Source organism: Triticum aestivum, chromosome 2D, assembly GCF_018294505.1.
Source record: "Triticum aestivum cultivar Chinese Spring chromosome 2D, IWGSC CS RefSeq v2.1, whole genome shotgun sequence".
NCBI classification, from domain to species: domain Eukaryota; kingdom Viridiplantae; phylum Streptophyta; class Magnoliopsida; order Poales; family Poaceae; genus Triticum; species Triticum aestivum.
This window is the reverse complement of record NC_057799.1, coordinates 212,603,872-212,616,512: the sequence shown is the minus strand read 5'-3', so window position 1 is coordinate 212,616,512 and position 12,641 is coordinate 212,603,872.

Genomic DNA, 12,641 nt, shown 5'->3' with positions numbered 1-12,641 from the left:
TCTGTTGGGGGGCATGCATTCATAGCTTAGGATTCCCTTCATGCCGACACGAGGGAGGAGGGGGGCTGCTAGCTACTTCGCACTTTGCTAGGTGAACCTCGGTTGAGGGGGAGGGGGCATGCATTCATAGCATAGGATTCCCTTCGTGCCGACACGAGGGGGGGTGGGGGCAAGCAATACCGTGCGCTTTGCAAGAGAGGTGCCACATTGAAGTTGCATTTGGTATTTGAAGATCAAACCACCCTTTTGATACATAAATTTGGTCCACATGCAAGTGTGTTCGTGTTCTCACCCTCTCCCGCGTCATTTTTCACCAAATTTATGAACATTAGACAAGTCGGATGACGCAACAGACACGGTTCACTCAAACTAACTATGTGCCACACCGGTGCACCTGTCACGCACACATCCGCACAGTACATTGGGCTCCACGAGGCTCCCCCTCTCAAAAATATCTGCCCGCCTCGAGGGTTTTTCTGTTTCATAACACATGGTTGTTATCTCCGGACCGTGTGTGATGTTTCTTGTTCCCAATCCCGCCTGCCTCCCTAGAAAATATCTGCCCGCCTCGAGGGTTTTTCGGTTTCATGACACACGGTTGTTATCTCCGGACCGTGTGCGATGCACTACCATCAAAAATTTCAATTGCCCGGCATTTCACTCCCACGTAGTAAAATTTTCAGTAACCGCATCATTTCCTCAAACACCCCGCCCCCCTCCACACACACACACCAACCAAAACCTCCTCGGACATGCGCGCACACACACACCCTCCCTCGCTCGAAACCCTAGCAAAGTCCACGCTGCCGCTGCCTCCGCCGCCGCCGCGGCGGCAAGGCCTCCATTGCCGACATCTGCCGGTTTGCCCGTGCAGCTTACCCACCGATCTCCATACCCAGGCCACCCTGAGTTTCTTAGATGACGCCTGCCAAACGCCCCCTTTCCCACAGATCCCCATCCCCATCCCCCACTCTAGAGTGTCGCAGCCTAAGCCCAGCTACGCTTCCCGTGGTGCTCGAGGAGTGACTGGCCCAAAAGAGGTGTATAGCGGTCTCTTCGCCCAACGTCGCCGAGGAAGCTGACGACCATTACTGGCGACATGCACTCAAGCAGCGGGCTAGAGTATGCCACTACAAAAAAATACACTTCTGTGATGATACGTGTTTGTCACAGTAGGTCACGTTTTTTGTCATGCATGTACATCCATGACAAATTTATGACAGAATCAAGATAGTCATACCTGTGCTGTCGTAGAAGTGTTCCATGACATTACCCAAATTATCATCACGGAAGTGTCCACTTCCATGACGACAAATCACGCATCACAGAAGTGCTTTCGTCAAGGGTGACCGACACATGGCATCCACCGCAACGGAACGCCGTTAAGCTATCGGGTCGGATTTTGGATCCGATAACCCGTTAACAGCCCTGACCAATGGGAAATTTCCACGTGTAAAATTCTGATTGGCCGAAGGGAACACCTGTCAGCTCGTCAGTGGGCCAGATGTCGCCCGTCCATTGGAGGAGACATGCCTATGATACGTCGACACGTGGCTGGGCCCAACAGAGGCCCATATAGGTTAAAAAGGCCGGCCCAGTCAAAAGCCCGTAGAACTTAATCACGTACTAGTGGGCCAGCCCAGTAACGGCCTGCTTAATAAATGCCCATTTACGGCCCGAAGCCAGATCTGGCCCGTTAATTGTTCGCCCAATATTTGGGTCCATTTACGGCCCGAAGCCAGATCTGGCCCGTTAATTGTTCGCCCAATATTTGGGCCCATTTGTGGCCCGAAGCCAGATCTGGCCTGTTAATTGTTCGCCGAATATTTGGGCCCAACTACAGCCCAGTGACTTTCAGCCTGTTAGAGGCCTGATGTAGACATGGGCCCATTTCAGCCCGGTGTGACTTTCGGCCTGGGAATGGCCTGTGCTGCCCATGGGCCATATATGGTCCGACGGGACATCGGGCCCACTAACGGCCCGTGCTAAAGGTGGCAACAGTTAAGCCCAACGTGACTTTGGGCCTGTTAAAGGCCTGTCACGTAATTCGGCCCGTTGATGCCTGTTCTAAGCTTTCGGCTTCTTAAAGGCCCATGATATCAGTGGGCCAACTAAGGCCTGAGATATGTTTCGGCCTGGTAACGGCCCGTGAGCTAACTGGGCCCAAAACGGCCCGGTCTACATTTCGGCCTGTTGAAGGCCCGTCGACGACTAGTGAAAATTGAGGCCCAACATGCATTTTGGCCTGCTAAAGGCCCGTGGTTTCATCTCGGCCGTAACAGGCCAGTACAATATTCAGCCTGTTAATGGCCCAACGCTACCTGGGCCAAACTAAGCGCTGGGTCGACAAAAGTCCCAACTAAAATATAGGCCGGTGTAAGTTTGGGCCTGGCGCAATGTGTGAAGGCCCCAATCATTCGGGCCCAAGAAAGACGCAGGCCGGCCCAATTGTGGCCCGCTAAAAACCTGGCCCGTTAGAGTCGAATGTTTCGGTCCAGTCGACTACATCTGATTTTTTTCAGATAGCGAATGATGGCAGTAACTAGTAGGAATTACGAACAAACCTACTCTATACAATAAAGAAATTACGGCATAGTAACTAAGAATAAACCTACACTATACAATATAGGATTTAATGTATATTACATCCACTGGGCATCAAAGTTTGCCACCAGTGATCATAAAGCGCAACGAAGAAGCAGATTACAAAAACTGGGCACCATTGCAGCGTAACAAAATAATACTGAACCGAGACCACTTCGAAGACAGTTCAAGAAAGGTTAGCCTTGCGGGGGAACTGCTGCGCAAGCTGCTGAGCAAGGCTGTGAGACCGGCCTAGCATGTCGGTCATAGCTTCCAGGTGTAGCTGTTTAGCGATGAGGTTCTCATTGGTGTTCTCTGCAATCTTTCTTAGAGATAGGACTTCAAGTCGAAGTTGAGTTGCAGAATGCCTTTCTGCTAGAACTTGGGACTGAAGAAGTCGAACTGATTCAGACAACGAAGTCTGTGAGCTTGTCTGACTGTTAGTCTCAAGTAACTTGAACACTGCATCAAGAGAAGACTTTGGGGTTGTCTCGCTATCTTCAAGATGTTTTGCCTTGTTTGCTGCAATATATGTTGGGTTTGTCTCACAGCCTTCAGCAGACTTGTGCATGCCATCAGGCATATCACCCTGAAACAAAGCAGAGAGATGACAGGTTTTGCATGTGTATAAACAAAGATGATAACTGTTCTGTCAATTCTATCCAATTTCAAATTAGAAAATAAAGAGTAAGTTCAAAATATCAGTAGCATAATTTGGCATTGTTCATAATGTGGGGAGCTTCACCACACTACTGGATTACCATGTCAACATAACAAGCATAGATGAAGGGCAAAGAAAATCATTGTATCTATTTTGGATAATGTGCATGGCATGTTGTTCATATCATCAGCCACATCAGTAAGATAAAACAGGAGATGACAAGGTGCAAACGTGGGCTGCTTCACCACACACTAGATAATAGATCCACAAAAACAAGCATACATATAGGGAGTATTAAGTAATGTGCATGGTATGAATAAGGAATTTGGTTTTACAAGTAAAACTTAGAACTTACGGTTCTTACGAACATGCATTTTGGTAGAAACAGCAAACTAAACAGCAGTAAACAATAGGGAGTATGAGCAAATTAAACAACAGTTGAGGATAAACGCTTTAGAAGGACTGACTTACATTAACAGTTAACACCGGCTTTATATTGCCCTTCTCCATGTAAAGGGAAGGATAACTCAAGAATTTTAGCACCGAATCTTCTTCATAGGCATTGCATGTACCCTACATTTTGTAGAGAGTAATTATAGATATGATAATACTGGAAGGGATAGAGGATAATGAAGATAAGATGCAGATTGATGCTACATAATCAACTACCAATCCCTGGAAGTACAAGCATTACAGGACAAAATGTACTGACAAGAGCAATGGGCTACACTTCTGCACTGGCATTGTCTGTATATTCTACTTGTTGGTAAGATTAAATATAGATCTGATCTTTTTTAGTAAATGGTGGGCGAGGGAGATAAGATGCAGAATGCTACAAAATGAACCAATCCCTCTTCCCATAATACAAGAGTGTTTTGGTCACTGGTGTACTGTAGAAAACGTTCTTATATTATGGGACGGAGGGAGTAGCTGTTAATGTAAGTAAAGTGATAGACCACGTTCAGTCCTTACAAGAGGACTGCAGAGCTAAACCTCTTCAAAAGCATTGGGTTGATTCTAAATTTATGTAAGAGTCCATACGGATCTTATAATGTCCACCAAATGGACGATTACGAGGATAACATGTGCAGTGATGCTACATAATCAAACAGCTATGAAAGTAAGTATGGTCATACAGGGCAAAAGGTACTCACAAGAGAAATGCAGTGTGCAGTATAGTTGCGAGATTCTGTGGTCCCTTGAGAACGAATGTTCTTCTGCTAACAGTTTTCGTACAAGAGAGACATTAAGGCAAATGCAGAAATGTAGTTCAAATTGTGATGTGATATCATAGACAGTACCTTACGCTGCAGCCGAAACCAATGTGTAACAAGATTATTCCAGTCACCGTCAGATAAATGTAGCACCGGAGACTTTATAGAAATTTCATTCAGAGGCGTGCCATCGAAGTGCGCTTGCCTCAGGTAGGAATGATACTTCATCAACGAGTGCTTGAAAAGCGCAACCAACCCTTGCTCGTCATCACAATCCAGTTTGCTCCTCACCTATTTAAAAGAATGAAATCTTGTGTCTTCTGTCAGCAGAAACATATGCAGTAATGACCATGAATAACATTAGTACATTACTTATGCGTAAGTTGCGGAGGAAGACTGGAAATTGTTCTGTGTCTGCGGTATAATGTTTCCATGAAGGAAAGATGCGCACAAAGTTCCTAACAACAACATAAGATTTGTCTTCTAAACTGGGAAGAAATGGAACAGGGGTCCTATTTGCTGCAATTGGGGCTCTCTCTGGTTCGAAAAGGGATTTGGCAACTGGATTTGGTGTACTCTTTGCTGGAATGGGGGTTTTGCGTCGTACAGCTGGTGCTATGTCAACTGGCATAATCATACTGTTTGCTGGACTTGGGGTCTGCTGAGTTGGGGCATCAGAAATGACCAGTGTAGTAGGGCTAGAGTCTGCTGGAGTTGGGGTATTTTGTGGGTCAGGTGATATTGCAACTACACCTAATGGGCTATTTGATTTATCAGGTGCCACTACCTTTTCAAAATACTTTGCTTGTGCTCCTCGACGATCAGCAATCGCCCTCTTCCTTTTGAACGTCTGATACACAAGAACAACATTTGAATGGATAAATATGGTATGATGACAGATGGAATATATACTGAAAATGGATAGGCAGGGCGTATTCACATACACGATGTGTAAACTAAGCTAATGGCAGTTCAACAAAGTAGAAGCAATGCAAAGCATCAGTTGCAAGATATGTGCGAGCAATGTAACGTTGGAAAGTTAGAGCAAGTACCTTGATGGGTGAATAAGATAGGGCATCTTCCTCTGACTCCTCCACTAGGGAGCTACATTGACTTAGGTCTCCCTCTAGCTCAGAATCACTGTTAGGATCATATTCTGAGCATGAATCTGTAGGTGGAGAGCGTTTGCATTGCATTGCATCCAGACTTGATTTCATTCCCTTAATGCCAAGTTTGACAGCCATGGCATTGTTTTGCTTTATTCTTTTCATGCGCGCAAGCTCATAATCATTATGATGCTGTTCAGAATCTGAGATTCATGAAAACATAAAAAGTAGTCAGATTATCTATGGAATGCATTGCGGATTCAACTCGGAGAGTGTCTCCCTATAAACCCCTGCATATGAAAACTTCACCTCCCCAACCGTGCTGACCAGACCACACACAGAAATACAAACCCCTTATATCTCTAAACAGGCAGGCACACATTTCAAAACTGAAGTAGGAACATTAGAATCATATGAAATTCATATTTGAACAAATAAACTAAGCAATTATGAGTGGCGTAATGTTTAGCTTCAAGGGTGGAGTGTTGGTAGTGCGACACAAAGCAAGTAGGCAGATTGTATTCCATGTAAAAGATCGAAACCTATGTAAAAGCTGGAAATGACACTTTATTTCTATACAATGCAGTGTTCGTTACCCATGATGGAAGAGATCACATAGAGAAATACTATTCACTCATGTCTACGGTTCCAGTATTTAGAAACAGGGTGGTCCACCCCAAAACAATATTGACAACAAATATGACAAGGCAAGCATAGATGTAGTGAATCAATCATTTACTTGTGAGCTTACTAGGACAAGTATGCAGAATTGTAACTGCGGTAAGAGACCGTCCAAAATCTTAATGAAGAAGTTTGTCTAGCACTTATTGTTTGCAACTAATCGATGTGAATAATTGGATATTATATCGAATGAGTAAGAAAGACAAGTAAAATTGTCAACAAGCCTAGCTTGCAGTAGTAATCTGGGTCAATGTCACTACGACCAACAATCCAAAATGACTAGTTTCTGTTCCGAGGCCGGAATTTTGAAAACCCTGTGAACTTTAGAGGTACTAAAGATTACCGAAATACATCTGAACCATTAAGTGTAGGTAGCACTGAGCACACAACAAACCCTAATGACAGTCCTGCCTAATGAGTAATGAATCAATTAGAAAATGGGTGATGAGGAATGGCTGCTGAGTGTTGAGGACGTATCTCAGGATAAATCGGGTTGGCTTGGTGGGTGATGCACGCCTGAGCCCTGAATGGACTGGGAAGGTAGGCACGGCGGCGCGACCGGGCAGCGGTGACGCTGTTGGGCGAGCGGCTCCTGGCCTCCTGTTAGTCCGGCGTCTCCTCCTAGAGTCATGCCATCCGGGGACGGCAAGTCGCCGGCGAGGCAGACGGCTGGGGGCGAGTAGAGATCGGAAGCGCGCAGCAGAACAGAGGGGAATCGGGGCCTGGGACGACCCAAAATCCCAGCGTGGGCCAGCCCACCGTGGGCACCCTGTAGAGATACACGCCCGAGCGGCGAACATGCATTTTCGAAACTAATTTAGGAACATTTAGCTGACCAATTAAACAACTCTGTTTTAATAATATCATATTCGTATTTGAACAACTAAGCTTGTTTAGCTTGATGGGTGGAGCAGTGTTATTATGACACGAAGCACGTATTCTGATCGTATAGTGATCATAAAAGGGGGAAACTCTAAGCATATTTTTTTAGAAAAAGAGGGTTTCCCCTCCGATTTATATTAAAGAAACCACCACGGAACCGACATGATCAATTAAACCCTAACCATGATCAATTAAACCGTATTATGGCTATGCCATGGCAGATTTGAAGCTGCAAACCGGAGAAATGATATTTAGCATCCATTGTTTGCTTCGAACTAAGAACTCAATTCTAAGAGCTGAAAAGAAACTAGAGTAACCAAGTTAAGATCTATTTTCTGGTTGAGATCAAAAAGTTGAGGAGATATGAAGTACCACCTCTCTTGCGGCGCCGTCTAGGCATCGGGGGTGCGATGGCTGTCGGTGGCGTTGAAGCAGATCTGCAACGGTAGACGGGTGCATCGGGGGATAAGTCCCGTTGCGGTGGAAGAGAAGGTCGTGTGAGCGGCCCCGGCAAAGAGGACGACGGCGCCGATGAAGCGAGAGGACGTGATGCAAGGCTATTGGTCCATCGTCGTGGATGAGAAACGTCCATCTCTAGCAGTGGACGCGCGGTCTTTGTAGGCGCTCCGGCATGGTGGAGGACGGTGGCGATGGATGTGGTGGAGGACGGCAGCGATGGATGGGGTGGCAGACGGAGGCTGGTGTGTGGATGGGGTGTTCTAGCGCGGACGGTGTATGAATGGGAAAATGGAGGGAGAGGTACGGGGAACCATGTTTTTGGGATGCGCCTGTCTGAAATATGGTAAACTTACGAACTTAGCCCCCGTTTAAAATTTGGACGTCTCGTCGGTTGGGGATAGGACGGTAATCTCGCATCTCGCCAATATTTGCCCAGAGCGATTTCGGGCGAGGAGAGGGTGGTTGGCGCCCATGGTTGGCGCCCACGGTGTATGAACGGGGCTAACAGGTAGGGCGGTTGTGTCACGTCTGAGTGAAGTTACAAACCTGCCCCTATTGAAAATATTTGCCTACATCGATTTCGGCCGAGTCGAGTTTGTTTTGCCGCCCACCGTGTATGAATGGGAATGGAGGGAGAAACAGAGGTCTTTCGGACGAGCTTGAATCAAATGAGTTTTGCCGCCCATGTTTGATGCCCACTGTGTCGGAATGGGCTCAGAGGCGGTCGTGTCACGTCTAATTGAAGTTACTAACCTACCCCTATTTAGAGCAGTGGAAATCGGGCCGATGGATTGTCCGTGTAATGGGTAGACAGTAATTTCCATCTCCCAAACACTTGGCTTCGGGCAGGCGACGTGGGAGTGGACATTTTGCTGCTTCCTTCGAATTTTGGGACAATAAGCATCCACATTTACCCTGGCAACTAAATTCGAATCCATTTTGTATTCCTATATGAATCTTTATAAAGCATTTTATGTGTTTTTATCTATCTTCAAAAGGACGACAACGTTGTATTCCACTGTCATATATGAATATGGTTTACAAATGCCGATACTCAAATTCAGAAACTAGAATCCAGTTTAAGGTGAATTCGAATATTTGGAACACTTCATGTCCAACTCAAATGTCACACGCAGCATAATGTGTACTCCCATTTAGATATGTACACAAGCGATGTATCAAGATTCAAATACCGAGTCAATCAACCAAGAATGTACAGAACTAACAGACATATAAACACTTATAGAGTATATGGATCAATAATATCAACTAACATACATAAGCCAGGCCGCTGTACTTTTTTTTGGCTACAACAGCATCCTTTTTTTAGCCAGCATCTTGGCCCTTTCCGATGCGTGCCACTTATGGTCCATCTATACTACTACTATTGTTGAATGCACATTCAGCCAGATTGGCATATTTGTAGGTCTGGCACAGCAATCCAAATGAAATTTCTCCGAGTCTTATCAATTAATACAGACTTGTGCTCAAATAAAATTACAAACCAAAAAACAAAAAAAAATGTTTTCACATGATCTCTAAAACAAATGGTTTGATTGATTACATGAACAGACAACACAGAGGTTATTCAACTATGGAAAGAACATTTCACCTATGATTTACCAAGTAGGAATTTAATTTCCTTTTTTCCTTCAGGACCTTAACAATCTGGTTAGTCTCAGCTTGCTTCGTTTTGAAATCCACCAAATATTTAATGGTTGTCTTGAGTACTGCTTGTGATTGTGCTGTTTGCTTCCTCAACATGTCAACTTCATCTCTAAGTGTAGAAGCAGAATCTCTTTCTACCACTAGTTTAGCCTCTAGAGCATCAGAAGATGGCAATTCATAATTCACGATTGGGCCGGTGCCACTGCTGTGGGATGATGCAACGTCCATGGGGACTTCGCTCTTTGATCTTGGGCTAACCTGTTTTTCCATTAAAGTTCTGATTGGATTCAGAAAAGTTGAAGTTAGCAAAACATCTCAACTAGGAGTTATAACAGCAAACCAGTTAAACAACCAAGGAATTAAAGAGTTTCAATTGGATGTTGAAAAGTAGTTATTAACATCATTGTAACCCGCTGTTGCAGCAGCAAAGCAGTTAAACAAACAAGTAGATATTTAAGTTAAGGCAAACAGGTAATTCTTAACAGTAAGTATCAAACACATAGATAGGCGCAGTCTACAATATGATTAACAGGCTGTGCCATTATGTAATCAGTAGCAAACTAAATTAAGCCAAGCAACATAATTGAACAATTTTGCCATAAGTGGCTAACTAAAATTCCGAGAAGCAGGTAACTGAACTTACACTAGTTCTTTGTACAGGCACACTGCAACTTCTTTTTCGCTTACAAGGTTGTACGAAGGAGTCCATGGCATCAATTGCTTGGATACGCAGTCCCAACACTTCTTTCTTCCCACACTGCATGGGTAAGTCGAATGGTTAATCTGGTAAGATGGTGCATCCTTGATATGTTATATGAGGACGTGTAGTCAGACTAGTTGTAGCCAAACACATCACACTGGCTTTTACTGTATATTTCATGCGATTACTTTTGGCATATCGAGATCTAAGCAATCTACAATAGGATGAAAAGACTGGCATCCTTCACATTATTGGCAAACTCTGTTCATAGAAACAAGCAATTCAACCATTCTGTGGGTAAATCAAAAGCGCCACTGGAATATTTTTCACTATCCAATCATACACGCAAAAAGGGGCGACGCCACCATAGGGGCTGGTATGGGCGGTCGCCTCAGGTGGCTGGAAAGTGTGCACCTAGTTTGAGTCGTCCAGGTTGGCCCACGCTAGTTTTGTTCGTCCCAACGCAAGACGAGGCAATGTAAAAAATGAAGAAAAATGTTTCAATTTGGATGGGCCAATAACATAAGTGCAAGGCAGGCCCTATAGCAGGCTCGCGGCCCAAACGAGCGCCTCCCATATCGATCGACAGCAGGAAAAATCCCAATTCATTCGCTCCAGCCTCCAGTCTGGTTCGCTCCTAACCTAGCCGCCGCTGGACAGACCGACATAGCACTTCCTCGCGCCCTCGTTGGAGGGCGGTCGCCGGGCTTCAAGCGAACGGAAGGACAAGAAGATGAAGATCCAACCCTGGGTGTAGCCTGCGTGGGAGGCAGCGGCGGCAGCACGGGCATGGCATCGAGCTTGCGCAAACGGACAGTCGCAGCTTGCAAGAGTAGCATGCGCAACGAGCAGGTACATCACATCCCTGATTATATCTAATTCAACTCTTCAATTTCTGGCCAATAGTTAAACCTGACGGTGTTGTAAAACTGCTTGTATGTAGGGAATCTATGAGAAAATGAAACCAATTTCTACTTATTTTATAACTCCCCCAATCAATACTGAACTGACTGAATCTGATGTATCTAATCAAATTTCCGGTGCAAACATACAAGCTCATGTTGTTCTTGAGCATGAAGTGTCTAATGAACAGACTGCCAATGAAGGATTTGATGCAAACATTTTACATGCTCCTGGTGATGAACATATAGTGTCTAATGAGGGATCTAATGCAAGCATTTTGCAAGCTCATTGAAGGATTTAGTGTCTAATGATGATCTACTATGTTGAGAGAGACAGAGATTTGCAGGCATTGATGGCAAGCAAATTATAGTGCATTTTCATAGCTTGAGGAAACGTCGAGGCCATCTACCAGAAAGTCCCCGTATCATGACAACATAGCATAAATACTTTTCTAATCTGTTGTTTGAAACTATTGGCATACTTGTGCAGGATAGATATATTGATATGCAATTTGCGCACTGGTTACACGTGCAATTACACTTCGATATTTTCAGCCAGAGAACGAATAATTCAAGCAGGTACAGACCATGTTTGTAGTCCTTGTATACCATGTTGCATTTTGTGTTTTTGGTGCTTGCATCATTTAGTGTTTATAATCTGAACTACTTTGGATCATTAGCTGGTTTTCAAAGTGCATGTAGCTTCACATTTCAAAAGTTATGTTGATTTCCGGAGTGCAAGTGCCTTCGTATTTTTTAAGTTAAATGTTCGCCCCTGGTAACTTGAATTCGTGGATCAGCCACTGCAGACAAATCATACACGAATGCTAGTACGAATTAAATGAAATGCAGGGACTTATGCTAGCTCGTTGTACACGCTCACTGGAGCTCTGCTTGCGCTTGGGATGTTCCATGTACAAGTCCATGTTACCACTTGCTTGGATGTGCAGGCCTTGTGCTCCTTGCATCCCCCTCTGCATTTTTGACACGGCGAATGGTTGATCAAATAAGAGGAATCGACCTTGATGTTGTACCGGAGGACAGATACTTACAAGGTTATACGGGTGTGCAGGATGTGTACCAGATCCCATAGTGCCGTCATGCTTCGCTAAAAAATGGATTTGCTTGTTTCAGATGATATCTCTAGAAGAAATAAGAGTTAAAGTCAGAGTTGCATAGGCGTGTAAGCTAAGAGAGCAGTGAAAGGATATCCAAACATCGTCGGAACAGTGCACAAGGGAGTGATGTGTGGATACCTAGTTCGGGCCGGTGTTTGGGCATGCTCGCCTAGCTAGAGTGCGGGTCACTTCAGAGCCGTTGAGGGTGATGCGCTGGCGTTGGCTGGCCGCACACGGATGCAGATCTTGAGTGGTAGCGGAGCGCTACGATGCGGTGGACGAGACCGTTGGTGAAGCCCCAACGGCCTCGGGGGCGGAGGTGTGACGATGTGCTCGGTGAAGTAGCCCCGGTGAGCTGGGAGACGGCGTAGGTGAAGCGCACCTGCTGCGGTGGAACTCGGTGTCTGTGAGGCACGTCGGTTGCGGCGGCCGACGTTGTCGGTGGACCACCCGGTGCGGTGGACGAGGGCGTAGATGAGGTAGCTCCGATGCGGTGGTGAAGCGCGACCGTCGTCTTCGTCGTCGTGGTCCGGCACAGAGGTGGGGAACGGTGGGGAAAGAGACGAGACGAGGGGCGATTCGAGGGTTGGCGGTGAATTAGGGATTTGAGCAATCTGGGCGCGGAAGGGGACGGTGGAGAAGAGAGATTTTGCAGGACTGGAATTGG